The following is a 6,000-nucleotide window of genomic DNA, read 5'->3' as shown; positions in this document are numbered from 1 at the left end:
AGTTGCTGCTCACCACACACGTTCATTGGGGTTTGGAAGTGTAGGGAAAGTTGGCACTGAAAAAACTGGGTCTCCCCTGCTAGAAATTTAGGCCGGGATGAGAATGGACCTGTCGTGTGATGGTATCTTCACTGTGTACTTAGTTTGAAGATTGTAGCAGTGATGACTCAGTAGCTTTCTTTGAGGCTGAGGGTGATACAGAAGGGAATCGCAGGGATTCCTCTGGGCCCAGAGAGGGAATAAGCCCATGTGCCAGTTCCGGGAAACCGTGCTCTGCGTAGTCTTTGTGTCAAGAGGCTGTCAACGCTGTGTCTCTAAACAACAGCTACAGTTTGATGGGATCTATGTTGTGAGTGTGCACATAAAATCCTCTTGGACCTCACCTCTGCCAGAGGAACAGACCAGGAGACCACGAACAGTTGTGTCCACTTAGGGTCAGCACAGACACCTAGAAAGAGGACCTCAACTGTGTGTGGCAAAGCACATATTTGAAAGCCAGTTTCCCTGCCTCTGATTTTAGAAGCAGAATTGGGATAAAGAGAAACACCGCCAGAAATGGAAGTGTGAATTACCCTGAAACTGATGGATGGTTTTGGTTTTGACTGGAAAAAGTTCCTGAACCCACTGGATTTACCTGAAAGGCAAGTTAATTAGAAGTGTATTTGTGTCCTGTGATATTTGTAGACTGTCCTATTTGGTATAGTGTAAATTCTGAATCATGTGAAGAAAATTTACTACTGAATCAGAGCTGATTACAGTTATTGAACTACTTAGTGATAATTTAGCTTTTAGGAAAGAATCTACTTGGGAACTAATTAGGGTGACCAACTGTCCCAGTTTACCCAGGACTGAAACATGGAAACTACTAAAACTGGGAAAGTACTGTGCAAAGTGGAACAAGTTGGTCCCCGTAGGATAATCTTAATGGGAGATCGTTCAGGAATTTCCAAACTTTGAAATCACATATTCCCTTCAAACCTAGAAATTGATTATAGAGATGTTAAAGGAAATTATATAATCCAGTGTTTAACACTTCTCACTTTGGTAAACCTATGTAGTATTTTGCATACTAACCTATAAAAATATGAACTATATACACTTGTGGTTATTTTTAATACTTTAGTAATAATTGAAATGATAAAAAAATTTTATCTTTTTAAAATAATAGGAAGTACAATAGGATTTGATTAACCCTCTGATATAAATCTAAAGTTTTTTGGCATTAGTAATAGTTCTAAGCATTTCCAAATTAAATTAGTATGCTAATGATAGCTGTCAATGGCTTCAGAATTTTATTGGTAAGTAAAAGTGCACCTTATACAAATGCAAAATCTAAAAAATGATAAAGAAAATTTTGTATTGTAATATTTGGTATTAAAATAGTTATAAGTTGCCCGAGTTTTCTAGAGAACAAATGAGTGTTCTGTAGAAAAAGCAACATAATTTTGTTACAAGACCACTTTAGGCTTCAGTTTGAATAGTAAAGAATATGTGAAAAGAGACTTAAATATTACGCATATCAGTGGTCAGAAGCTTCTGTGGGCTGAGAGGCTCCTTTGAGAATATGATGAAAGCTGTGACTCCCCACCAGAAGGCATGCACAAAATTTTTTACTTAAAAGTTTCACTAGGGGGAGGCGCAGGAAGATGGCGGCGTAGGAGGACGCTGGGCTCACCGCGCGTCCTGCTGATCACTTAGATTCCACCTACACCTGCCTAAATAACCCAGAAAACCGCCAGAGGATTAGCAGAACGGAGTCACCGGACCCAAGTGCAGACGAGAGGCCCACGGAAGAGGGTAGGAAGGGCGGCGAGGCGGTGTGCGCTCCAGGGACCGGCGGGAGGGAGCCGGGGTGGAGGGGCGGCTCGCCAACCAAGCAGAGCCCTCGAGTCCGGCTTGCAAAAGCGGAGGGGCCTGACGGACTGTGTTCCGACAGCAAGCGCACTTAGCGTCTGGGAGGTCATAAGTTAACAGCTCTGCTCGGAAAGCGGGAAGGCTGGAGGACAAAGGGAGGGTGAGCTGCGGAGCCCCCGGACGACAGAGCTCAGTTTGGCGGGGAACAAAGGCGCTCGCCAGCGCCATCTCCCCCGCCCATCCCCCAGCCAAAATCCCAAAGGGAACCGGTTCCGGCCAGGGAAATTGCTCGCTCCACGCAAACACCCAACTCTGTGCTTCTGCGGAGCCAAACCTCCGGCAGCGGATCTGACTCCCTCCCGCTGCCACAGGGCCCCTCCTGAAGTGGATCACCTAAGGAGAAGCGAGCTAAGCCTGCCCCCCCTCCCGCCATGCACCTTGCCTTCCCACCCCAGCTAATACGCCAGATCCCCAGCATCACAAGCCTGGCAGTGTGCAAGTAGCCCAGACGGGCCACGCCACCCCACAGTGAATCCCACCCCTAGGAGAGGGGAAGAGAAGGCACACACCAGTCTGACTGTGGCCCCAGCGGTGGGCTGGGGGCAGACATCAGGACTGACTGCGGCCCCGCCCACCAACTCCAGTTATACACCACAGCACAGGGGAAGTGCCCTGCAGGTCCTCACCACGCCAGGGACTATCCAAAATGACCAAGCGGAAGAATTCCCCTCAGAAGAATCTCCAGGAAATAACAACAGCTAATGAGCTGATCAAAAAGGATTTAAATAATATAACAGAAAGTGAATTTAGAATAATAGTCATAAAATTAATCGCTGGGCTGGAAAACAGTATACAGGACAGCAGAGAATCTCTTGCTACAGAGATCAAGGGACTAAGGAACAGTCACGAGGAGCTGAAAAACGCTTTAAAGGAAATGCAAAACAAAATGCAAACCACCACAGCTCGGATGGAAGAGGCAGAGGAGAGAATAGGTGAACTAGAAGATAAAGTTATGGAAAAAGAGGAAGCTGAGAAAAAGAGAGATAAAAAAATCCAGGAGTATGAGGGGAAAATTAGAGAACTAAGTGATACACTAAAAAGAAATAATATACGCATAATTGGTATTCCAGAGGAGGAAGAGAGAGGGAAAGGTGCTGAAGGGGTACTTGAAGAAATAATAGCTGAGAACTTCCCTGAACTGGGGAAGGAAAAAGGCATTGAAATCCAAGAGGCACAGAGAACTCCCTTCAGACGTAACTTGAATCGATCTTCTGCACGACATATCATAGTGAAACTGGCAAAATACAAGGATAAAGAGAAAATTCTGAAAGCAGCAAGGGGTAAACGTGCCCTCACATATAAAGGGAGACCTATAAGACTCGTGACTGATCTCTCTTTTGAAACTTGGCAGGCCAGAAAGAATTGGCACGAGATTTTCAGGGTGCTAGACAGCAAAAATATGCAGCCGAGAATCCTTTATCCAGCAAGTCTGTCATTTAGAATAGAAGGAGAGATAAAGGTCTTCCCAAACAAACAAAAACTGAAGGAATTTGTCACCACTAAACCAGCCCTACAAGAGATCCTAAGGGGGACCCTGTGAGACAAAGTACCAGAGACATCACTACAAGCATAAAACATACAGACATCACAATGACTCTAAACCCGTATCTTTCTATAATAACACTGAATGTAAACGGATTAAATGCGCCAACCAAAAGACATAGGGTATCAGAATGGATAAAAAAACAAGACCCATCTATTTGCTGTCTACAAGAGACTCATTTTAGACCTGAGGACACCTTTAGATTCAGAGTGAGGGGATGGAGAACTATTTATCATGCTACTGGAAGCCAAAAGAAAGCTGGAGTAGCCATACTTATATCAGACAAACTAGACTTTAAATTAAAGGCTGTAACAAGAGATGAAGAAGGACATTATATAATAGTTACAGGGTCTATCCATCAGGAAGAGCTAACAATTATAAATGTCTATGCGCCGAATACCGGAGCCCCCAAGTATATAAAACAATTACTCATAAACAGAAGCAACCTTATTGATAAGAATGTGGTAATTGCAGGGGACTTTAACACCCCACTTACAGAAATGGATAGATCATCTAGACACACAGTCAATAAAGAAACAAGGGCCCTGAATGAGACATTGGATCAAATGGACTTGACAGATATATTTAGAACTCTGCATCCCAAAGCAACAGAATATACTTTCTTCTCGAGTGCACATGGAACATTCTCCAAGATAGATCATATACTGGGTCACAAAACAGCCCTTCATAAGTTTACAAGAATTGTGATCATACCATGCATACTTTCAGACCACAATGCTATGAAGCTTGAAATCAACCACAGGAAAAAGTCTGGAAAACCTCCAAAAGCGTGGAGGTTAAAGAACACCCTACTAACGAATGAGTGGGTCAACCAGGCAATTAGAGAAGAAATCAAAAAATATATGGAAACAAACGAAAATGAAAATACAACAATCCAAACGCTTTGGGACGCAGCGAAGGCAGTCCTGAGAGGAAAATACATTGCAATCCAGGCCTATCTCAAGAAACAAGAAAAATCCCAAATACAAAATCTAACAGCACACCTAAAGGAACTAGAAGCAGAACAGCAAAGGCAGCCTAAACCCAGCAGAAGAAGAGAAATAATAAAGATCAGAGCAGAAATAAACAATATAGAATCTAAAAAAACTGTAGAGCAGATCAATGAAACCAAGAGTTGGTTTTTTGAAAAAATAAACAAAATTGACAAACCTCTAGCCAGGCTTCTCAAAAAGAAAAGGGAGATGACCCAAATAGATAAAATCATGAATGAAAATGGAATGATTACAACCAATCCCTCAGAGATACAAACAATTATCAGGGAATACTATGAAAAATTATATGCCAACAAATTGGACAACCTGGAAGAAATGGACACATTCCTGAACACCCACACTCTTCCAAAACTCAATCAGGAGGAAATAGAAAGCTTGAACAGACCCATAACCAGCGAAGAAATTGAATCGGTTATCAAAAATCTCCCAACAAATAAGAGTCCAGGACCAGATGGCTTCCCAGGGGAGTTCTACCAGACATTTAAAGCAGAGATAATACCTATCCTTCTCAAGCTATTCCAAGAAATAGAAAGGGAAGGAAAACTTCCAGACTCATTCTATGAAGCCAGTATTACTTTGATTCCTAAACCAGACAGAGACCCAGTAAAAAAAGAGAACTACAGGCCAATATCCCTGATGAATATGGATGCAAAAATTCTCAATAAGATACTAGCAAATCGAATTCAACAGCATATAAAAAGAATTATTCACCATGATCAAGTGGGATTCATTCCTGGGATGCAGGGCTGGTTCAACATTCGCAAATCAATCCACGTGATACATCACATTAACAAAAAAAAAGAGAAGAACCATATGATCCTGTCAATCGATGCAGAAAAGGCCTTTGACAAAATCCAGCACCGTTTCTTAATAAAAACCCTTGAGAAAGTCGGGATAGAAGGAACATACTTAAAGATCATAAAAGCCATTTATGAAAAGCCCACAGCTAACATCATCCTCAACGGGGAAAAACTGAGAGCTTTTTCCCTGAGATCAGGAACACGACAGGGATGCCCACTCTCACCGCTGTTGTTTAACATAGTGCTGGAAGTTCTAGCATCAGCAATCAGACAACAAAAGGAAATCAAAGGCATCAAAATTGGCAAAGATGAAGTCAAGCTTTCGCTTTTTGCAGATGACATGATATTATACATGGAAAATCCGATAGACTCCACCAAAAGTCTGCTAGAACTGATACATGAATTCAGCGAAGTTGCAGGATACAAAATCAATGTCCAGAAATCAGTTGCATTCTTATACACTAACAATGAAGCAACAGAAAGACAAATAAAGAAACTGATCCCATTCACAATTGCACCAAGAAGCATAAAATACCTAGGAATAAATCTAACCAAAGATGTAAAGGATCTGTATGCTGAAAACTATAGAAAGCTTATGAAGGTAATTGAAGAAGACTTAAAGAAATGGAAAGACATTCCCTGCTCATGGATTGGAAAAATAAATATTGTCAAAATGTCAATACTACCCAAAGCTATCTACACATTCAATGCAATCCCAATCAAAATTGCA

The sequence above is a fragment of the Lynx canadensis genome, chromosome F1, assembly GCF_007474595.2.
Source record: "Lynx canadensis isolate LIC74 chromosome F1, mLynCan4.pri.v2, whole genome shotgun sequence".
NCBI classification, from domain to species: Eukaryota; Metazoa; Chordata; class Mammalia; order Carnivora; family Felidae; genus Lynx; species Lynx canadensis.
The sequence above is the reverse complement of the archived record's forward strand: the minus strand, read 5'-3'. Positions refer to the sequence as shown.